Source organism: Nannospalax galili, unplaced genomic scaffold (assembly GCF_000622305.1).
Source record: "Nannospalax galili isolate Female #2095 unplaced genomic scaffold, S.galili_v1.0 scaffold660, whole genome shotgun sequence".
NCBI lineage: Eukaryota > Metazoa > Chordata > Mammalia > Rodentia > Spalacidae > Nannospalax > Nannospalax galili.
Window position 1 is genome coordinate 4,779,491 of NW_008349073.1, and position 25,560 is coordinate 4,805,050.

At 37.6% G+C, this 25,560-nt stretch overlaps 1 pseudogene; it reads left to right on the forward strand.

Annotated features, from left to right (window-relative positions):
* Positions 1-3,720, forward strand: part of LOC103744589 — a 93,929-nt pseudogene extending 90,209 nt beyond the window's left edge.
* The last annotated feature ends 21,840 nt before the right edge of the window (positions 3,721-25,560 follow it).

Below are 25,560 nucleotides of genomic sequence, written 5' to 3' on the forward strand. Positions count from 1 at the left end.
CACATGACTGCCAGTGCCTTGCAATGAATAAAGATCTTCTACATTTTTCAATAAACAGCTTGTTGGAAAGTACAAATCCTAGAGTCCACGATTCTGTTGTGGATTGATATTGCCATCACAGAAGCAAGGTTCCCTGCTAAGCAAAGCAGACTTAGGTCCCTACAGGCTATAACCTGGAAGTGTTTACCAAATAAACTCTCCTTTAAGTTACTTTTCTTAGAGAACAAAATTGAGTATGTGTGTGCTAAGTCTGTTTAGCTTCATTATACAATTTCCTGGCATCTGGGTCCTGAATTTGTTGTGTGATCTTGTTTTAATTGTCTTTGAGCTGGAGTCTAATTGTTTTTGTCTCATGTTTCCTATTCTGCGCCAGTATCTCAAATTTGTTTCTTAGAATAATTCTTAATAAAATTATTCATTGTATATGACATTTCCCATGGAAAATAATGACAAATTATTAGTGAATTTTTTTCCTTCCTATAGGCTTTGTATCATTCTATCACAGGCTAGACTTTGGAATTTCTCTGTCTTAAATCTCTTTAGCATAGACACACCATGTTTTATAGTAACCTTGTGAAGTATGGCTAAGGGTAGCAAGAAAACCATCCTTCCTATTTTAGGGAAGGGTCAACACCTTTTTTTTTGAAAATCCTGTATAGCCAATAGAGGAAATGGTTTCATAAAATCAATTCCTTTGTTTCCGTAGCTGCCACTTATTTTGACACACTGACTTCCAGTTTTCTCTTTTTGATCACTGCATGATCTTATAGTGTAGAATGAAGAGTCTAGGATTCACAGGGCCCAGATTTTGCATGGGTAGAATGCACCTTCTAATAAAAATATTATAAAATTATAAAGAAAAAGTGTAGCATACAGATGTGTATTCATTCAGAGTGATTGTATTTTATCTGTTAAGTTGTTGTGAATGTGGTGCATGTGTGGTTAATGAATTTTCAGTCTCATGGTAAAGCTATCCCTTCCACAATGTTTTCATTCTTGTTTAGAAAGTTCTTGTTGGTTCTTATATTTAACATTGTTGTTTGTCTCTAAACTTTAGTATTTCATCATTAATACCTTAAGTACAGGGTTTTTCAATTTTCAAAAGCAGTACTGCAAATTCTGTTTTCTACCTTAGATAAGTCATGTGTTGCCTAAACCTCTCATTCTCTGAGATCTACTTGCTTTACCTTACTAACAAAATGTTCTTTTATTGTCTGTATGTTTTTCTTTTCCCCATCTGTAGGACTTTGCAGGGACTGTTGACTATATCAAAAATAACTTTTTCCCTTGTCAAATAAGGAACTCTTCCAGTCTTCAGTGCTTAGCCTTAGGACAACACATTAGGTAAGGAGAGTTCCTCTGGTAGCGAATTACGGGTTCCATGTCTCTACTATGGTACTATCAAGACCATGATTATTTATCTTTCTCACAATTGGGAAGTGTCATCTTCAAAGGCAAGTAATGTGACTTGTTATTTTGTATAGTCTCCTGAATACTTCAGGGAGAATCCCAGCAGTTGTTCCATGATATGTCATGATGCACAGCTACCATATATATCTTAAATTCAAACTCTTTATTTTTGGTGAAAAAGTATCAAAGCATCATAAAGTATGACCTGTAATCATGGATATTTTTCTCTATAATCCCCCTGAGCATTGTGCTTTTGTGTCTATATGTGTAGGCACATATATGTTCTTATCATTGTGACAGTTTGGTAGGTAGTATATAAAATATAGAGAATCTAACTCATAGGAACACATTAGAATATTATGTGACATTCTTGAATAAGATTATTTGAAAATCTTGTTGCATGCCGCCCATCCCTTACTCTTCTGGACACATCCAGCTTTGGGTACCTTTCCATTTTAGCCATGATCGAGTTCACTGGGAACCCACAGTTCCAGAAGCAGGAGTAGGTGTCACCATACAGTGCAGACCTCAAAGGTTTTTGAGAAGTATCGAGAGTGCTTATATCACTTCATCTTGAACCTCAAGATCAACCATAGACATATTCTGGTGGTTTTCTCTAAGAATCGTTTGATGAGGGAAGTGATTCAGTTGCTGGTGGGCCTGGCCAAGAGTCCAGAGGCATGGAGGCCCCCCAGAATAGTGTATTTAATGGTGAGAAGATCAACTACACTGAGGATGACGCAGTGCTGTACCTGGCCCTTCAGAACTGGTCCAACACACTCATTGTGGTGGGTAGGAAGGAATGATGGCAGAGGTTGCCAGGGCTCTGAACAAGATGAAATCTTTCTGCCAGCATAACCAAAGTGGCAACTGGAAGGGTTATATGGGAAAATCCATCACCAACCTCATCAACATTGGCATTGGAGGTTCTGACCTAGCACCCTTCATGGCGATTGATGCCTTTGAGCTGTACTACTCAGGAGGTCCCTGGGTCTGTATTGCCTCTAACATTTATGGGACCCATATTGCTAAAACATTGGCCAATTTGAACTCTGAGTCATCCCTGTTCATCATTCCCTCCAAAACCTTTACCACCTGGAAGACCATCACCATAAAAGAAATGGCAAAGGAGTGATCTCTCAGAATGAGCAAGTATCCATCAATAGTCCCAAACCACTTTGTTGCCCTGTCTTCCAACACAACCAAAGTGAAGGCATTTGGAATTGATCCTCGAAGTACATTCAAGTTCTGTGATTGGGTAGGTAGATGTTACTCCCCGTCCTCATCCATTGGATTTTCTATCACCCTGCATGTGGGTTTTTAAAAATATTTTATTTTTTTATGTATATAAGTGTATTGCCTGCATGTACCCCCTATTGTTCAATGCCTGCTAAGATCAGAAGAGGGATTCTCCTAGAACTGGAGTTACAGTTGTTAGCTAACATGTGGGTGATAGGAATAGAACCTGGGTTATCTGCAAGAGCAGCCAGTGCTCTTAACCACTGAGCAATCTCTCCAGCCATTGCATATGGCTTTTCTTTACCATTTCGAGCAGCTGCTCATGGGAGCTTACTGGATGGACCAGAACTTCTTCACAATGCCCCTGGAGAAGAATGCACATATCTTGCTGGTTCTGCTGATCTGGTACAACTGCTTTAGGTGTGAGACTCCTGACATGCTGCCCTATGCCTAGCACCTATTTTGTTGTCTACTTCCAGCAGAGTGACATGATAAAGTCCAACAGAAAGTACATCACCAGGCCCAATTTTGTTGCATGGTGCCAGGGACCAGTGGCCAGCACAGCATTATGCCACCTCATTCATCAAGATACCAAGATAATGCCCAGTGACATCCTCATCCCTGTCCAGACCTAGCACCCTATAGAAAAAATTTGCATCACAAGATCCTCCTGACCAACTTCTTAGCCCAGGTAGAGCCCTGATGAAGGGAAAATTGTCAGAGAAGGCCCAGAAGGAGTGTCAGGGTCCAGGAAAGAGGACACAAGATCTTGAGAAAACCTTGTCACATAAGCTTTTTGAAGGAAATCATTCAACTAACCCTATTGCATTCACCAAGCTCACACCATTCATGCTTGGAGCCTTGATCACCTTCTGTGAGTGCCCAATCGTCATTCAGGGAAGCATCTGGAACATCAACTGTTTCAGCCACTGGGGAGCACAACTGGTGAGACAACTGGCCAAGGAAATTGAGCCTGAGCTTCACGGCAACGTTGCAGTGACCTCCCACAATACTTTCACCAGTGGGCTGATCAGCTTCATCAAGCAGCTGCAGGATGCCAAAATGGAATAAATTCAGCTGCAGCCCCTATTGACTGGTCTTCTTTGTCTCTCCTCAGGATGAAGAAAATAAATATAGGAAATAACTTGAGCATATCTGTTTTCTTACTTCCAAATAATATCCACTCAATTATGGAGGAGGGGGGAGAATTTGTTGCAGAAGCAGCTACAGATCACTTTGAACAGAAGCATATTCCAGCTGTTTGAGAAAAAAATAACACAGTGCCAATTGTGCATAAGAAACAAAAGGGAAGCCATCCTGAATTAATATATAATGAAGGAGATGGCAATTATTTGATCCAAAGGCTTCGTGATTCACACAGTTCTACTGTCTTTTGGAACTGCTTCATGCTGAGAATAACATGCAGAAAAGAATATGAGATGAAGTCATGTTGAGGGCTCTGGGGTTTTACAAAAATGTGACTGTGTCTTTTAAGAATGATTAAATCTAATTCTTTGTTTCCTAGCTTTTCTGGCCAGCTTAGTTGCTTTGGAGAATACTCTACTTATTAAAAACACTATGGAGCCAGGTGACAATTAAAATATAATAAAAAAAAACTGGAGTTTGAACACAGATATCCTCCACAAATGAACAATGCTCTGTGAAGACATGGGTCATTAAATTAAAATCTCAATTACAGCCATAGGACATCTCCCTAGAGGCTATTGGTCAGGGAGGCCCTAGAGTCCTTCCAGCAACAGCGATTGCTATTGCTCTTGGTTGCCCAAGATAACTAGATGACAAGAATCTGTGCTGAAGACACAGTACACTTTAGTTTCAGGATAGAGAAATCAAAATGGAAATTCCCTAGAAACAGCTTTGCTGCAAGCTAGTGCCAGAAGGTGTTAGGTAGGCTGATGGGAGAAAAGATGTCAACAGTCTTACCCCGTCTTGGACACTGCATGCTACAACACTGACCTGCTAAGTAAGATACAATCACAAAGGTTAATAGGGGTAACCAATCCCTTTCTAATGGATCTGAAGCCTGTTCCACAGGAGGAAATTGGGTCTGGTACTGAATATCTGGTCAAAAGCCCATGACAGGGGAGATCAGAGGCTCTAGCAAGGAACCCACGGCTATTGTTTTGCTAATTGGCCATGTTTTCAAACTGATTTCTATCTTTATACCTATAGATTAGCAGTGCTCTCAACCTTGGCTAGAGAAACAGCTTTCTTTTTCCTGTACCAGTGCTGGTACTCATATCTGGTGAAAGTGCTGAGAATAAGTAACTGTTGAGTGCTCTTCTTGAAATGGGCGTCTGTCAACCCCTCCCCCATACATGGCTCAAGGAACATTGTGGAAGGGAAGAAGGAAAGAATGTAAGAATCAAAGGATGGGAAGAAACACTGTGGAATCTTGTCTTCTGGATATAGCATGTCCTTTGCACTCATGCACTCACTGCACCTATAATTACCTGCACAGGAACTGCACAAGATGAAGCCAATGAGACTGATCAACATTTCAGCAGACTGCACTAATTGGACTTAGTAAGAAAAATAAACTAATTTTAGAAAGAGGACATGATGATGAGAGGGGTATCTGTTGGAGGGGTTCAAGGGGAAGAAGCAGAGAGAGGTAGAGGATAGATATAATCAAGATACATGTATATGTGTATGAAATGGTCGATTATGAAATAAAAATATTTTTAAAACATTCTGGAGAGAAACAAGTGCACTGTCTCAGCTCATAAATGGAGTTGGGAATCAGCAAAGAGTAAGTCTTTGCTGGATGTTGATAGCAACATAAGTGAGGACAACAGTTTCATTTCTTCAAGCCTACATGATCCTTCCCTGAAGACTTATGGTAACTTCTCTCACAGAAGCCAAACAGCTCATTTAGTCATTTTTCTACAGTTAAAAAATTTTAAATCTGAGCAAAATAAGTCAATTAGGCAAAATTCCCTGCTTGACAGAAACAGATAACATGGTAGATGTCCTTGGGTTTGTTCCATGGGCTCTTGAAATCATTTTAAAGCTAGTGACAGGAAATCATTCTGATTTATTTAATAGCCAAAAGTATTAAAATGCTACTTAGCTGTACAGCTCATTAAATGTGACTAGTCTAGGAGCAAATCTTTCTTACTACAATTATGAGGACAGGAAGTGCTTTTTGTTCACAGTCCCTCAAGCTGTGTTTAGTTGAAGAAAAAAATATGCTTAATTGCTAATTGTATAAATTAGTTTTTCTTAATTTTTGTCAAGTGCAAATGGTTATGTAATCATCAAGGATTTTCTTTACTTTTTAAAAGATAGATAGAAATGGGATCACTGTTCTAGGAGTACTGTAAACATCATCAGTATAAGAATTTGGCACATAGGCCATCCTAAACCAACCTGAGTTCAAATGTTAAAAACTCCTCAAATATCAGCTTCAGACTCCCTTTAGTTGAAACATTTCTTAATGTACCATCTTCATTAAACCTGTATCTGTGTTTATGTATCTGTGTGTCCATGTCTATGTTTTGTGTTTATCACATATTCTCAATTCAAAAGATCTCACAAATGGCCCTGTTAGAGAGTCTTTGAGGGACTCTCAAACTTCCCTCTGAAATTTCCCCAGCCAAGCCTCCATCATCCACATGTCTTCAGAGTCATCTTCCAAGTTCCTATAGAACTGCTCACTGAGATCCAAGCACTCAATGGCTTTTCTAACCCCAAGCTCCAAAAACTTCTTCCAAAATCCTCCCCCAAGCAATATAGTCAAATTCATCACAGCAATCCCAAAGAGTTGGCATCAGCTCTTGTATTAGGTTTCTTTGTGCAGCGAATAACCACTCTGTCCAAAGCCAACTTGAGAAGGACAGGGATTTTTCAGTTTACAGTACAGTTCTTCACTAAGGGAAATCAGGGTAGGGGTTCAAGCAGGAACCTGGGGGCAGGAACCTGCTTACTGGCTTGATCCTCTTCTTACACAACCAAGGACCACCTTCCCTGGGTGGGCTAGATCCCTCCCACAGCACTCAGCAATCCATAAAATGCCTTGTAGAAATGCCCACAGACCAATCAGAGAGAGGAAATTTTCCAACTGAGATTCCCTCTTCCAAGGTTTGTCAAATTGACAACTGAAGCTATCCAGCACAGTGGGTTAATAGAGAACTTTCAATTTCCCAGCTTTCAATGTGTTTTTTTTTTTTCATTTTTTTAAGAAAAACTGAAATTTCATTTTCAATGTAATTATAATACATACACACAGAGAGACACACACAGAGAGAAACACACATATGTATATATTTACTTTACCCTTTGTGATGATTACTTTGTTTTTGCTGTTTTACAAAAGAATTTATTATAGGTTCATAGGTGGGAACTTAAGAGAAAGTTAAGTAAGCAGGCAGAGCTCCTGTACCACTCCTGCACCACAGGAACTGGTCACAGAGATGGAATGCCCTGAAGCATTTAGTTTAAGGGGCTGATGACAAAACCTGGACCGAGGTCTGTGGGTGAGCTGTCAATAAGTTGGCTCTCCCACAGAGTCTATGTGCTTTCTATCCCAGTGGCTGGATTTGGGGTTCTGGCAAACACCAGCAGATCTGGGCAGAACATCTCTAACATGATAGCCCCTTGCCCAGGCACAACCGAAATCAGGACATGAACCAGGATCAGTGTCTCTGGCTGGAACACTGGTGGCATTTTTGACCAAAGACTCAGTAATGGTTGCTTCTGATTACCAATTGATTAGATTTGTAATCAAATACTAGACACTCTTTTGGGGAGGATTGTGATGGCATTTCCAGGAAGGGTTAACTGAGAAAAGACCTTCCCTCAGTGTGGTCAGCATCTTTCAGTGGTAGCCTAAGGTAGAACCAGCACTGCTTGCCTACCTGTCTTTTCTCTTGCTGATGAGTGCATCTGTCTTGTTGTATCTACCGCTATTTTTTTTACCTGATAGCAAAACCAGCCTTCTAAAAGCTAGGGATGTGGTCTGAAGACCAGTGAACCTCCAGGAATCTTCCAGGCCTTCACTACCATATTGGGAGTGCTGAGGCACCCGGTTACATGAACTGATCGGCTAGTGGGATCTCAGTCTCTCCAATGTACAAACAATCATTGTTGGACTACTCAGACTATATCCTGTAGGCCTATCTAATATGCCCCCTTTAATATGCATTCATTTCATTTGTGCTCTTCCTCTAGAAAACCTAAAACATTCTTAAGAAATCACTGTTCCAGGGCTGGAGAGATGGCTCGGTGGTTAAGATTGCTGGCTGCTCTTGCAGATAACCCAGGTTCGGTTCCAGGAACCCACATGGCAGCTAACAACCTTCTATAACTCCAGTTCTAGGGCATCCAATGACCTCTTCTGACCGCCGTAGGCCAGAAGCACCTGCAGCTTGTCACAGCCGATTTCACATTAACACACTAGCAGCTATAAACCACTGATGTTCACGTAGGCTGAACCTGATTTCTTGATATCCATAGACTTTGTAACTTTTAGAGAGCATTATTTCTTTTCATTTAAAAAAATTGAATGGATAAAGCAAATGAAGTAAGTCGGGTATGCTAATAATATCGAAGTTGCAACTTTAAAGTGACTTTTAGTCAGTTTATTGGGCAATATTAGAAGATACATGCAACACAAATGTATTTTTTCTAATGTCTAAGAATCCTTGAAAAATTACTTAAGTAAAATTAGGATTACATCCAGCTGAAGGCAGACACTGATCTACAAATGTGATTATACCAAAAAAAATTATTAATTTAAACTTACATGAGGATTTTCATAGCTTTTACATGTATATTCACAATGAAAGGATTAACATTTTTTCTATGTACTAGCCACCTAAAGAAGAGCGAAAAACCAGTTAATTGGGAGCATTGTTTTATCATGTAAGCTACAACGGCTATTTCAAGTGGGTTTAAGGCAAATTTGACAATTCTATTACTAAGAAAAATATCTGAAGAAACATTATATGTTCACAAAAGCTTTCTAAATATTCTATGTATTCTCTCTGAGAAGGCACTAAAATGAGAAAATCATTAACTGTGGAAGATTAGTTAGTGTAAGAAAGGTCATGCATCTCTATTATTGCTAAACTTTCTTTTTAAAATTAACTTGTACAAATGCATTTACTTGAGTATAAAATTGTTTTAAAATAAATATTGAAATTTATGATTATTTATATTATTAAGCACATGTAAAAACCTTATTTTGAAAGTATGTCATTAATTTGTTCTGATGAAATATCACTAGAGAAAATACATAATTAAATATTTCATATTTAAAAATATGTTAATTTACAAAATGTTGTGAAGCGTAAGACACTTTTCTTTCAGGGTAATATCTTACATATTTTAGTTTCTTTTTAGACTGTTACTTCTTTTTATTCTATTTTAATTATTTGATTTTTGAGACAGGATACCACACTATAGTCCTAACTGGCCTCAGCTTGCCTCAAACTCATGGTAATTCATGGACACTAGGGATGTGGCTTAGTGGCAGAGCACTTCCACAGCCTGCAGAAGGCACTGTGTTTGATTCCTAACAATGTGAAGTATGAACAATGTAAAAGGAAGGGGGGGGGAGAGAGAAAGGAAGGGGAGAGAGAGAGAGAGAGAGAGAGAGAGAGAGAGAGAGAGAGAAACTGAGTCCCAGGCAAGATTTAAGGATCATTAGGCTATATAGGGAGACACAATCTCAAACGTAAATGAAGTTTACATTCCTTAGGCAATTTAAACTTTTCCCAGAAAATTTCCACATATTAAATATACAGCAATTCTATGTCTGCGTGTGTATTTTCTGATTACAGCATGCTAGAATTTTGAATGTGTATCACTTTTAAGGATTTCACCACGTGGTGAGTTCCACCATGTCTGTACAAGATAATTTCAGAAAAGTATTAAGTTACTATGACTTTGCACAGAGTGAAAACTCTCAGTCTCTCCCTGTTTTGTTCTATTCCTTTATTCCACCATCTATCTTTTAATATAATAGATATCTAAAAGAAAAAACAAAACAATGCTAGAGAGTCATCAGTTAGATTAGCCAGGAAATGGGGAGTCCAATGAAACACTGCGTTTATACTATGTATATGAGGTAGCCCTTGCTGCTGTATCAAAGCCGAAAGATACACATCAGATGACAAGAAATTCATTGCCCCATGGTTGTGGATCAGCTTGCCACACAAATTTCCTCAAATAATCCTTCCAAACCAAGGCGCATACAGAGTTCATTTCTAAGGGTTGTAAGGGTCTGTCTTCTACCTGGGATTCCTCATCTCATCCCTCCAAATGTATATCTTTATCTTCAAATATCCTCTCAATACAGACAGTAGTCACACTGGAATATGACTCCAGATAATGATATCAATTTAGCTTGATTTCCTCTGTAACACTACCTGCAGACAATATTAGATTTTGAAGTAATAGGATAGGCCATAGATACTTAACACATAGTACTGTGTAAAACCTTCAACAAGATAAATAGTTGGGCTCATTTTCTATTGTAATTTTTCAGAGTTTGTACATCGCTACAGCATGAACTTTCATGAGAGACACATCTAGTTCCAATGGAAGGATCAATATTGCTGTCAATACTGCAGTTAAGGAATGTGGTAGGTATTCTTCTCTATTATTTACTACAGTGACTAATTCCGTATGTCAATTTTTCCAGAGGAATATACTGAGTTTGGTAAAATAGTAGCTTAGATGCTTCTGTGAACATGTGTTTTAATGTGATTAACATTTAAAACAGGTTAACTATTAGTAAACAGATGAATATTCATAGTGAAGTTGGGCCTAGTCCAAACAGTTAAGGCATTTGAGAAAAAAGATAGATTTCTAGAAAAAGCAATCCTATCACATAACTGCAATTTGGATCTTCAGCTCAGATTTTCAGTCACTTGGTATATCCTACAGATTTCAAATTCGAGACAGTGATAGCAGCTTAGTTGAGTATGTAGTGTTCTAGAAGGGTCATACACTTCAGACTCTCTAACTTCCATAATCCTATGAGGTCATTATTTAAATATATATCCTCTACATACACATATGAAAGAATCATAACATCTATTGTTTATAAACCTCTCATCAACAGTGTTTTGTATGCATTCCATATTAAATATATCAAAGAATGCACACTAGGTATGCTCTAGTAACACAAATCCCAATCAGGCACTTTCTGGAACAAAGGCTTAACTCTCACTCAGCCTTCCCACATTTGTTTTTGGCCAAAGTTCCTGTGCCATGAAGACATCCATAACTCTTCCATAAGATTGCTTTTCCCTGGCTTGGCCTAGTGGTTCATTCTGTTAATCCCAGGACTCAGGAGTCAGAAGCAGGAGGAGTTCCATGTGATCAAGGTCAGCCTGGTCTACATAGTGAGTTCCAGACCAGAAAGGGCTACAGAAGAGCCTGTCTCAAGAGACAAACAAGCAAAACAAAACAAAACAATACAAATATTGCTTTTACCTGTTCTTCCTTGCTTCTGTCTTCAAGACACATGGCAATTTTGGTTGATGCTGTTTGGTTAGCCCTTGCCTTGCAATTAAACTCGCTGTATTGTGACTGCAAAATGCAGACTCTCAAGTTCAGCAGGAGAAGTGGTTCAGGTTGTTTTTGAATGCTAGTATTGATTATCACAAAGCATTGATAAATAGAGAAAGAACTATAAATAATCCCATCAGGAAAGCTACTTTATTAGCATGTGTGCTTTTTATCTTTTCTATATATGTCCAACCTCTTTTCCACCTTGAAATGTAGATTTTCTGATGTTCTAATTATTTCTTCTGTATACTGTGTATGCAGCAATATAGAATAATTAGGGGGAAAGACTAATTGGAAGCAAGGTAGCCATGAAATTGAATTTAGCTCATCTTCTCTAGTTTGCTTTATGTTGCTATGATAAAACACTGACCAAAATCAACTTGCAAAAGAAAAGGTTTATTTCACCTTATAGACTATCGTTCGTTATGGAGGGGATTCAGGGCAGGAACCTGGAGACTAGAACTGAAGCAGAGATCATGGAAGAACACTACTTACTGGCTTATTCCTCTAGCTTGTGCTCAGACTGCCGTTTTGTACAACCACAGCCACCTGCTCAAGGGTGGATACTCTAATAGTGGGATGGGCCATCTCACACCACTCAACAATCAACAAAATGCCTCACAGATATGCCCACGGGCCAGTCCAATGGTTGAGGCTCTCTTTTCCCAGGTGTGTCAAGTTGACAATTAAAGCGATCCAACACATGCTCCTTATAGCTATGCCTTGGATACCCACAATTTTTTCACATTGATCAGCTTCTTTTGGACTCAGTGTCATGATGTCTTTGAGTATAAAGACATTGGAAGTGTGTTCTAAATTTACTTTGCATAAAACATAATATACGAGCTGGAGAGATGTCTCAGTGGTTAAGAGCACTTGTTCCTTAAGACGACCAGAGTTTGGTTCCCACATTGGGTGGCTAACAATTCACTTTAACTCCAGCTCTGGAAGATTTTTTGTCTGTGTCTGGCCTCTGGAGACACTCAAACCGACCTGCATGGACACAGGCACAGGCACAGATATAGACATATGCACACAAACAAGGATAGCATTTTAAAAATATTTTATTATTTTTTATTTTATATGTATGAGTATATTTCCTGCATTATCTTAGCGCACCCATGTCATGCAATGCCCATGGAGGTCAGAAGAAGGCATTGGATTTCCTAGAACCGGAGTTTTTGCATGGTTGTTAGCCACTATGTGGGTACTGGGGACTGAACCTGGGTCCTCTGCAAGAGCATCAAGTAAGCGCTCTTAACCACTAAGCCATCTCTCCAGCCACAGGGTAACATATTTTTAATGCCTAATTTGGATATATCTTCTCACCAAGTTATACTTCAATTTTTATCATTGAATTTGTTTGAATTTCTAAGTAAATGTTCATTTAGTCACAGTAGTACTTGACTGAAGCTTTGCTAAATGAAGTAAAGATGCCTCATGACCCAGTGCTGTATGTCATCCTCCATTAGTTCTTAGACTTCCTACATCTCAGCTTCAAAGATACTCTTGTAGGGTTATAAAATTAAGGAATATATATGCATATGAACACTCCTACACACACACACATATATATATATGTATGTATATATATACACTCCTACACTCCTACTGGGTGTATTTAGTGAACTTTCAGACAATCAGGAGTCATACTGATAATATGAAACTTTCCCAGCAAAATAGGTATTGCTAATAGAGGCTCTAAACTTATGTTCTATGACTTTTATCCTGACAATTTTTCACTTGAAATAATTGTTATTTTCATAAAGTTTCTACAATTTACATGAAAATTTGAAGTGAAATGCAGCTTTAGATTTTCACAACCATGAGATTACACCCTGGAGACTGCATGTTGAGTGCCCACTGCAGGGCTTCAGAGCCTTGGCCTTACCTCCTGGATTACTTTTCTATAACAACAATGAAATCTTTTCATGTTACACATTTCATTTTAAAAAATTAATAAAACATTGATATATATAAAGCAATTGAGAATGTAAGATAGTAAATGAGTCTCAGTTATGTAAATTGTGAACAAGAATTTGCATCTGTGTGTGCATGCATTGTACCTGTCTCTGTGCATGAGTGTATAAGTCCCTCTCTCTCTCTCTCTCTCTCTCTCTCTCTCTCTCTCTCTCTCTCTCTCTGTGTGTGTGTATGTGTGTATGTGTGAGTGACTGTGTGTGTGTGTGTGTGTGTGTGTGTGTGTGTGTGTGACTGTGTGTGTGTGTGTGACTATGTCTGAGTCTGTGCTATGTGTGTGTGTGTGTGTGTGTGTGTGTGTGTATGTGACTGTGTGTGTGACTGTGTCTGAGTCTGTGCTTGTGTGGGGGGGTAGGGGGTGGGTATGTAGGGAAGCAAAATAGGAAAAGTAAAGCAAAAGGGCATGCTACAAAAATCTATCAACCTGACACACAGAGTTGGAATAGTTACATGATATCCAGGCCAAAGAATAATTATGATTAAAAACACAGAATTTCCTTTACAGGGAAATATTATTGAGCATTTTGATAAAAACACCATTTGTTTATTCAAGACTAGGCATGACACTATAAATTCTCTCAAAGAATCATGTTTTCTTTGGTTTTCTTGACATATTTTCTAATTTAAAAATTCCCCAATTAATTGCAAACAGTTCCTAGGCTAGAGTCAGCCTGCTGCCCATTTCCTTCACTCCATGCTAGACTCTCGTGTGACTCAGTCCGCATCAGTCTTGTGCATGATGCCACCCCACAATTTCGTATGCGCAAACTTGCAGTGGCCTGAAAGCCCGTTTTGCTATGTCTGTAGACAAATCCTGACTCTTACAGTCTTTCTGCCCCCTCTTCCCCAAGGGTCCCTGGGCTGTGGGTAGGTAAGTTTTGATATAGGAATGCTATCCATGGGTACACACTCTGCAGTCTCTTATTCTCTAAAACTTTGCGAGTAGTGATGTTCTATGTGCATCACACTAGGTTGTATAAGGAAGTTTAGCTGGTGAGAGTTGAATGATGTACTAGTATTCTCTTCATCCACTGTTCTGCTATATTCCATGAGCCTTAGGTATAGAGGTTACACTGTAAAAATGATTGCTGCTGGGTGAGGGAGAACAGATCTTCTTTAAGTTGTCTAGATAGGCTGATTGACTCCAGTGGATGAACTTGCACCGAAGGACATCTGGGTACTAATGTTTGACTGGATAGGACTTAACATTAATCACAGAATGCAGGAGATCCAGTGGGGGGGGGTTATGGGAAGAATTGGAGAAGGGAGTCTAAATATGATTAAAAGCTATTGTATTAAATGCATAAAAACTCATTGAAAATATTTAAAAATCTATTTTTAATGCATGCGGACACATTAAGTATTGCATCATTAAAAAATTAAGAAAAGCAAAGAGTACATATGCCATTATGAAAGTCACAGAGTTCTAGGCCTCTGCATACAGTAGTGAGGATGCTGGTGATCCGCAGGATGGTCGGGGACCTTTAGCAGCCACAGTCTCAGTTGAACTCATTCAGCTCATCACAATCACCATCTTCAGGACAAGAAGGAAATTCAGATTCCCATTTCAAAATCTATTAAGTTACAAACAGTGGTAAACATTTCTGCTTTTATGGTAGCCTATGTTACTGTATAAGCTCTACTGCCTATACACTAACACTATCTAAAGAATCAAACAATGTATATATTAGGATGAATTCTCAAGATTGTCATTTTGAGGGTAATAATTAGAGTATGCACAATTGACTACATGAATTTCATTTTTTTAAAGATGAAAGAAATCCTGTTGTATGTGTATCACATTTCTTATCCATTCATCAGTTGGCAGACATCTAGGAAAATTCCATTTCCTTGCTATAGTGGAAATATTTGTGATAGCTATGGATGTACACCTGTCTCTGCAGCAAAACATACATTAAATGGTATTTTAATAAGCCAACTTTTATTTACTCTAAACCTACGCCTACCCTTATCAATCATCATATATATGAGACCATACTTTAATAATATGCTAACACTGAATTTTAGCTTACCATTAAGCCAATTCCAAAGTTTAATCCTCAAACTTCAAAGAAGAATTAAAAAATATTTTATTGATTGATTTTATTTTATGTGTATGTGTGTATTGCCTGCATGAATGTGAGTGTATTCATGGTGTGCAGTGCCACAGAGGTCAGAAGAAGATATCTGATTCCCTTGGAACTGGAGTTAAGGATGGTTTGTAGCTGCCATGTGGGTGCTGGGAATCAAACCTTGATCCTCTGCAAGAGCAGTCAGTGCTCTTAACCACTGAGCAAACTTTTCAGCCCCTTCAAAGAAGAATTTTATGACCATGAGAAAGGAGAGATGATAACGTGCATATTCAACACATCGATAAATACATAAAACCTATACCATAGAAATTAAAATTTACATATTCAGAGCTATATTACATTACACTTACTATTCCAGGGAAGTACACACATGTTTTGGAAATATTAGGAAGTTTGATGATGGACCTGCTTGGAATAACTGTGAGAAGCATTTCAATAGGGTTCAGCTCACATATAGGAAGCGTTCTTAGTGTCTCATGTTACGGCCTTTACTGAGTTCTTATTTCTAAGAATTTGTCCCCTTATATGATATTCTCAGCTGTTCTGCTTGGTATCTAGGGGTAGGACTAGATTCCTATTCTTCATTATGATTTTTTTCTCAAGTTATTTTTGGTTAGTTTTCCCGTAGTCACACCTCTGTAAAGAGTCCCCTCAATAATTCTTTTCCAGTTAGTCATGGAGATTGTCATATATTTTTCCTTCCTGGAGCCTTATAAACACAGTTTATCTCTTAAGAAATGAACTGCAAAAAACAGAGTTCTGATTTGTAGGGAGGAATGTACATTAAATTACACAGGACAGTTAAATTAATCAGAAGACACTCAGTTCTCAATGTCATCAAATCAACTCCAAATGACTTTCAAAACCACAATAAAACAAAACAAAATAAATATGAAATATATTTGTTGTCTTGTCTGTAAAACATTGACAGTGTTTCCCACTCCGTCACTGTGTTCTCAGAACTGCCGTCTTCATTTCCTAAAAGAACTCCGCCAGCACCACAGCCCCTTCAGCATCCACAGTGCTTACAGCTCTCCCTCTCAGAAGAAAGGAGACATATGTTATCAAACCCCTCAAAGGTCTTTGATTTACTTCCTTGATTTGTGCACATAGTTTTGTACTAAATATTTGGTTCAGGAGCAAATGATTCTCTGAATCCCTGGTCTAGGTCAAGTATTTGGATACTTGCCCTAAGGGAAGTCTCTGGTATATGTAGCTGGGATCATGTAGCCTTTTCAGATAGGCTACTTTTATTTAGCAATAGCATGTGTGGTTCCTTCATGTATTTCATTGACTTGATAGCTAATTTCTTTTAGTATTGCATAGTATTAATTATCAGATGTGCTGAAGTTTATGTATCTTCTATATACCCCCTGTTTACAGGTTTTATGTGGAAGTAAGCTTCTAGTCCATCTTGGTAATGTCAAGAAGGTCAACTGATGTATTATTAGTAATATTGTATTTCATTGTATAAGAAATTGTCAACTGTGTTCCATAAGGCTGTATCATTTTACATTCCCAGGAGTGACAACTGTGAGTTCCTACTGTCTACATCCTTGACAGTATTTGCTGTTTTTAGTCTTCTGAAGTTTGGTCATTTTCATAGGTGTGAAGAATAATCTCATTGCTGTTTTAATTCACATGGTTAATTTAAATATTTATGAAATATGTTGTAGAACTCTTTTTTTCTTTAATTGTTATCTATAAAACTTTATAATGTCTCTATTAAATTATTTTGGGTCATTTTTTTTAAAAGACTGTTCATTTTCTTTCTGCTCCAAGGACCCATCAGTTCTTCCATGGTGACTGCTTTGTTCCATTAGAATATTTAGTATATTAAGTAGCTGTTTAAATTTGGCCTTCTTTGCAAAGCTCTTTCACCATATTAGATTTTGTTTCTAATTCTTCAAACACCAGCTCCCTGTCCCTACCTCCAAAATGAGTTCTCAAATTTTTTGTTGAAATCCAGGCATAACATAATAATAAAAAATAATTCCAATAAGTAGGCACATGGTACTGCATTTGTGAGAAGGAAAAGGTGGCATAGTCCAAGGAGAAACTGCAGATGAGCAAGGCTAATGTATTCTCAAAGCCCACACCCAGTGATATGCTGCCTCCAGCACTGCCACACCTCCTAATGGCTCCAACACCCTCTCCAAACAGTGCCACCAACTGTCCAAGTGTGCAAATACTGATATCATTCATAGCACAAAGATGAAAAGAGTGAACTTAGTTAAGCATTTCTCTTCCCCAAGGGCAGAGTATGTTCTGATAAAATCACACACGCACGCACACACACACACACACACACACACGCACGCACACACACACATACACACACACACACACATGTCTTTTAAGGAAAGTCTCAACAAGAACAGAAGCCTTGTTCCTCTCCGTTTGCAGAAAACACTCCACGCTCCATTTGCAGAAAACAAGGCAAAATTATTCTGTTATTCATTGTGAGCCCCTTGGAATACAACTAGGAAGTAAATTACAACTCTCTGACTTACCTATTCTGGGACTATAGCAACTCCCCAATTAAAGTTCAGAACTAACCAAATACTGGATATTGCAGAGGTCAAGCTGGGACAAGCTCCGTGCAGTTCTGCTTCTGGTCTTGTCTGTGTCTGCCTATCTGTGGGTATGTTTTGATTCCCTGTGTCTTTTTGGCTGTGCTTCCTGACTGACAGGCAGTACCCTGCACTGTGACCGTCCTCCCTCCTTTCATCCTTCTGTCTTCTTTTCATCCCTTCCCTTTCTTTTTCATCTTTTTACTCTTTCTGAATCTTTGGTCATTTCCATTGCCACTCAGCTTTTCAATTCCCCACTTCTCTGGAGTTGCTGACCTGCTCTCATTTGCATCCAGTACATTTCTCACTTCTTACAGTCTATTTCCCATCCCTGGGATTTTGATCAGATCTGCTGTGTGTCTTCCATATTTATATTTAACCTACTCATACCTTAGCTTAATGAGAATATGCAGTAGACAGTTAAGTGTCCACATGCCCTTATCATCTACCTCTATCATGCACATCATTTCTGAATCAGCCTCTATTAATATTCCTCTCAGATTGGTCAGAGTTTATAGCTTCCTTCATTATTATTTACCCTTTATTTTCAGATATTGTAATTTCAGCTTGTTGAATTTAAGATAGTTTTTTTATTTCTTTAAAGAATGCTGCACTTCTTTCTGGGATGTAATTAGTTATGTGGCTTGAAAGCATTGTTATCTCTTTTTTTTTTTGCTATGGGTTTTACTCTTTCTTATGATCCATCACTTATTTTTGTCACGCTTCTAACCCAGCCTCTGTCTGAAGGATTCATGTTTTAGGTTTTGCCAGTTAGTTTTCACAGATGGCTATGTGGGCCAGTTCTCAGAGAATATCTGAAGATGCCTTGGGCATTTACTGTGAGTAGCCATCTCTGGCTGTGGTGCTTTCTCTCTGCAAAACTTAAAATTCTAGCTGCTGTTTCTACAGTCTCAATTTGTCTCTACTATCAAGACTTCCAGTCTGAATTTTGATTTTTCCCTTCTGTGCTGTAGACAGGAAATTACTTAGGTAACAATCTAGAGCACAGGTAAGACTCTTTCTCTCTGTTCAGTATTTTTGTGTTGCCACTCACTCTGCCCTGCTGTCTAATATATGGATGCCACTGTTAAATTAATTTTTTTCCATCATTTTAGCTGACTAAGGCAGGAGAATAAATCTGTTCTATTTACTTCATCATGACCTGAATCAGAAGACTTCTTGTTTATTACTCTTTTCATAAGGAACATTTTCTCATAGGCAATTTGAGTATGCACATAAAGCCAGTACTTTTGGACAATTACTAAATAAGCACTGCAGCTTAAAAGAAAAATTATCTAATATTAATTTTGTTTTGTTTTTCACTTGATTCCCTCACTTGTCATATTCTGCAGTCCAAGATGGAAAACAGATACAGTCTTCTAAGTGTATTTATCTATGTTAACAACCTCCTTTTTAAGAAATCTAGTTCTATTTTAGAGCACTTTTATTTTTTACCTTGATTGATGTCTTTCATCATTGACAATTGCCAGTACTGGTAGGTTCTGTTTACTTGAAAAGTAGTGATAACAGAAGTCCTTTCCTGGAAGTGAGGGCTCTCTACTGAGTGTAGACTTTGGATTATTTACATCATTGTATCATAACCTTAGTGGGTATGTTTCCTGAAAGTATTCATTTCACATAATCAACTGCCAATTTTTTTGCAGGTTTAGGAGACTGTACTTAGATGAAGGAACACACGCTTCATATGTATTATACTGTCAAGTAGTTCTAATCATAAAATATCCTCCATTTTTTTGAGACAGGACCTCACTATGTAGCCCCAACTGGTCTGCAACTCAGTATGTAAACCACCCAAGGCTGACCTCAGTTCACAAAGATCTGCCTGCCTCTGCCTCCTAAGTACTGGGATTAAAGGTATGTGTCACCATGTCTGGAACAAATAACTTCCATTTATTATTCATTTTATGCAGTATGCATGCATTTATGCAGAGTATGTATAGTTCATAAATGTGAGTGGGCAGGTCCCTGAGTCCCTGCTCACACCTGCTGAGTCCAGAGCAGGATGTCAGGTTTGTCACTTGAGTCAGTCTCTCACTGAATGACCCAGGATGGCTGGCAAGCAAGCTATTAGGATTTGACTGTCTTTATTCTCCAGTGCTGGGATTATAGGCATGCAAACCAAGGCCAGATTTTTATGTGGATTCTGGGGATTCAAACGCAGGAAATCATGCTTGGGAAGCAGGCAATCCTAAAATTAAGCCATCTCCCCTGCCTCCACTCAGCTATTTTTAGAAACAATATATACAATGATATCTAAGCTTTGTCAATTACCAGCAGTTATTAATATCATCGACTTACCAAAAATGTAAATTTTGTGCTGTTTCTGTTTAGGTGAAGACATTATAATATGGCATACTTGGTGCACTGGACATATTTTGTTTCAGAAAGACTTTGATGTGAGAAATCAGCGCTATAAAGACACAAAAAGACACACAGCTAGGTCAAGTTTACCTTTTTAGAAGAAGGAAGACAGCCTTAGATTTTATATCCCTCTGACCTGGCTGCTTTATGGCTGTGGCATTACACACTTTGGTTCAGACATTTGAATTCAGACATTTTGTCTCCAATCACATATACTCATCATTAGTATATCATCATCATTGCTGTCATTCATCAAACTATAATGTTATCAAACATTATCAAACCATAATGTTGAAAGTATATCATGATATGGCAAATAAACCCTTTTCATATTAAAAATATTTTTATGAAACTCACATCTTTCCTAATGGTAGAATTCTGATACTCCTACATTCTTATAGATGAAATAGTTATATCAATATGTTCTTTGCAATACATTACATCTCATCATCTATAATGGCATTCCTCTGTTCTGTTGTCAAATATGCTAAGTTGTTATGTTCAACATCAGCTAACAGTTTGCATATACCTCTGCACATTATTGCTTACCTGACAAATGACTACCCACCCAAACCTTCACTCCTTGCCTAATTAATTATCATTGATAAATTACCCATAGGAAATTTCAAAAGTTTTCCATATGAGATATGAGTAATATGGGTATTGTTTGATAGACACGAATTGAGTAGACACTTTAATTCTCTCAGGAGTTCAATGATCCCAGACAAATTCATTTTAGATGACTTTTATGAGAGTTTTCTAATATCATGCATGTGAGATGAAGGACTTTGCATGAAGACATTCAAAGAAATCATATTCTTTTGAGAAATAGTGAATTCAACTTTTAATAATTGCGAGGGTTTTTCAATCTTTCCAATTTAACATTGTTGAAAAGACTAAAACTGCTCTATAAAATGTATACCTTGGCAATGAAGAATGACAGTTTTCAGCAAACATATATTGATACATATGTATCATAAATAATAATACAAAATAATGAAAATTAAACTAATATCTTTTCAAGTGCTATCATAAGATTCCATTTCTTCTAAAATAGTTTAGATCCACAAATACAGAATTATATTCTTTAATATGACACAAAAGGAAATTCCAACACTTCAAAGAGAACTCTACAATCTTGTAAAGACCAGGACATAATTCATTGAGAAAGTATTTAGGGCCTGGTGTAGACTGAAGGTGGGAGAGAGAAAATATGGATATGGTTCATGTGGAGGAGTGGGCAGATGCTTTATTTCTGAGAAACTTAGATTACTAAGTACAGGTATTCAAAATGGAACTGGTTCTATGGCCTCAGACATAATGTAAAGGAGAAAACCCTTGGTATATGGATTTTGTAGGGAAGGGGAAAAGACATAGACATACCCATTTAAAACTGACAGGAATCATAAAGTGTACCATGAGAACACAAAAGAAATGATTATTTTATCCTAATGGCTCAACAAAGGTCTACTGAGGAAGTAGAAATAAAATGTTAAATTATTAATTAGTAAGCTACTAAGCATCAACCAAATGGAGGAGAGGATGCTGGGGTTATTGGAACAAAATGCTCAATGCCTGAAATAAACTGTATATCATGTAGTAGGAGAAGTAAAGGTTAGATTCTTCTGTATTCTAGAGACATTACCATTGACATCCAAGTTTTTTGGTAAAAGAAAGCTCTTCTAGAAGATCAAGAAACAGAATCACAGAGGTTCACAAAAGCAATTTTAGGAATAGTATTAACATCTTTTAAAGGAATTATATTGATATTGAAGGTTTACAAAATTTCCATAACTTAAAATTCATACCTTTTAAAAGTGTATTTTTAGTTTACATTGTGTGTACTAGTATAGAAAATCATCAGTTTAAAACAGGAATTTCCCATTATGATACTGAGCATAGAGTGTCTTTATTGGTAGTCTTGGTGCTTGAGAAAATGCTGTAGAGGTTCCCTGAATGTGTCTCCATACTCTGTTCCTCATCTACTCCATCTTTATTCATACAATATACTTGTACCAAGACTCTTGTGTATGATACCAAAGATGATTCAGCACCTTTTTCTTTTGCGAAGTACCACTTCTAATATTTCTGTCAAAACAGACCATGGCATATCATGGCTTCACCCTTGTCTGTCATCTCTCACTCTGGACAATAGCAGGTGATTCTCTGCAGCACCACTTTTTTTTCATATTCATAACCACCTCCCCCTGGAACAAGTACAGGCACCAAAACATAAATACAAATTTCTTCATAAGCACTATGGTTGGAATAGTATATCAATTTGAAAGATTCTTTGTTATCATATTTAGTTAGTAAGTGGATGTGGTTAAAAAATGTAATTTAACATGACTACTAGGCACGTATCATGCCAATTTTAATAGCCATAAGTAATATTTTATATTAAGATACAGAGTCCTGTTACTCAATGTGTCCCCTCTGGCATAAAGCTCTAGGTGGCTTGTGGTTCTAGAAGCTAGTACAACTTACCAGTCTATATGCTGCCATATAATTTGAAAATACATGTACACAAGCAGTATAGATATGTGTAAAACTTGAGCTAATTTAAAATAGTACTATAAGATTAATACCCATAAAAGAAAATGTAAATATGTTATGTATTTCAATTAGTCAGTATAATTATTTCATGAGTCTAAGAACAGTGGCCCTTTTGGATCAATATTTACTAAATGAACGTTACTTTCAATCCAACATCACATTTTGCTCCAGGATCTCTGGAAAGATAGTGTTGTGCAAATAAGGATAGATTGTGCCAGTGGTTTGAATCACGCTATAGCAAGATCAAAACTGAATCTTTTATGAAAAATAACTACAAAACAATGTAATAGGCTTGTGATCATCCCTAAAAATACTTAAATATCATTTTATTAATAGGTTTTTCATTTTTATCATGGTGAGGACTGAAGTCAGGGCATAATAAATGCTAGGCAAACACTCTCACACTAAACCACAGATCCATTCAATTACAAAATGTATTAATATTACACGCTTTAAAAGTCTGACTTAATTTAACAAATATTGCTGATATCATGCATCTTCTGCCATTCTCATCCAGAAATATGCTGCTTCTTTCCATTTATGTTTCAGATGAATTTCGACAGATAGCCCCTGACAGCACAGTACCATCCTAGGCATCTTCAGTCATTTTCACAGAGAGATCAACATTTCATCGTCATCACACTGTGACTGTGGAGGTGACAGCTTTTCAGGCCAAAAACAAGCTGATATCAGTGGCAAGGGCAAGTGTGAGCTTTAAATGCAATGAAAGGTAAATTTTGTGTGTGTATTTTCATCTTAAATTAGTAAGCACAGAGCAAGAAGTTTGTCACTAACTGTGCCACCTTGACTCAGTTAATACTACCCAAGGATGAAAGGGATCAAAGTAAACACTAAGCTCTTGAAGCATTTGATCCCTTGCCTTCTCTGATTTCAAAGGACTCTACCACACATTCCTCTAAAGAGATCAACCAGTTGAGGACAGCCAGGTCTGCATAGTGAGACCCTGTCTCAAAATACAAAATAAGGACTGGAGATATGGCTCAGTGGTCAAGAGCACTTATTGTTCTCACAGAGGACCTAGTTTCAGTTCCCAGCAGCTACATGGCAATTCATAGTCATCAAGAACTCCAGTTCCAGGAGGTCCCATACCCTCTTCTAGCCTCCACGGGAACCTGACATGCATGTGCTACACATACATACATGTAGGCAAATCATTCAAAGATAAAACACATTTTTTTAAAAAAAGGAAGAATTAAAAAAAATAAAATAAGGAAATTCTGGCAACAGATGGCTGCTGAGAGAGGCAGAAGAATTTCTTTCAACCATAGTATTCTTGGTAGGTTCACCAGGCTCCAGTGGATAGACCCACACCAAAGAAGATTTGAAAACACAAATAGGACTCTACAGGATATATGTGTTTATATATAATATATATATAACTATTATATATATATATATAGTGTGTGTATATAATAGACTACATTAAATTAGGATATATATATAGATTGTGTGTGTGTATATATATATAGTGTGTGTATATATATAGTGTGTGTGTATATATATAGTGTGTGTACATTCCAGATTTTAATACTCTTTGTGTCAGGGGTAATGAGGGGAGTTATGGATAAAGGAAGGGATATAAATACCTTCAAATTTTATTTATGAAAATTGAAAAACTTCAACATAAAAATAATTAAGCAAAAATAAACAAAACAAACAAAACCAAGAAAGCAACAAAATTAAAAAGGGATTTAGGAAAGAAAAGTTTTATTCTGACTCACAGTTTCTACTATAATAGGGGAGGCTTGGGAACAGGAGCTCGATATTCACCTGGAAGTCAGGAAACAGAATTATCACATTTCATTTTCACACAGGAAGCAGAGAGGGAAAGAAGAAGTGGGACTAGGATGTATAATCAGAAAGCCTGTCCCCAGTAATGTACTTCTTCTAGTAAGGCTCCCAAGATTCCATAACCTTTCCAAACAGTGACATCAGATGAGGGCCAAATATCCAAACACATGAGCCTACTCATTCCAAGGCACAGACATTTGCAAGAAATGACTTACTGGAGATCAACTTCATCTGTGCATATTAGAATTTCTACCATAATCTGGATTGAAAAGAAATCTGGCTTCCAGGGGAAAGAGTATTATTGTTTCTCAGTTTATGTTCATTTCATTATGTCAGATGCATAGAAGAAATGAATAATCAACTGACAACAATTTGTGCTGTTTACATGACTCATGAAGTAGAGTCTCCATGGCTAGAAGGCAGAAGGAAAGTCCTGGAGATGACATCAATTGCCATCAAAGTAATACATTAAAATGGAGCCTCAGCAGGGCGAGTGTGGGATACAGGGTAGATGGGCAGGGTCCCAACTCCTGCCACATTCCTTTATGTCACCTGCTTGGATTGTGCAAAAGTCCAATGTACTTAGGAGGCTAATGGTACATTTTTATAAACTTGATGAGTTGGCAATGCACACTGCAGCTGCTCTACTGGAAACTATTTTATTGGGGGAAATCCTTACAACTCTGGCACCTGGTGTGTTGTCACGGTCCTGCCAAGTGCTATCATCTACATTCTCATAACTAAGGAATAGCAGAAGTAATTTACAATCATATAGCATGAAAATAGTACATCATTATTACTTTTTCCTTCTGTTATAATTTTAGTTGAAGGATTTCTTTACTATCCTAATAACCTTCATGGCAACTTGCTGATCTATTATATTGATGGCATTCTGATAATTCAACATAGTAATCAGTAAGGAATCCTAGCTTCCTTGTTCATAGACATGCTGCTGAGAGTGTAGGAAATAAGTC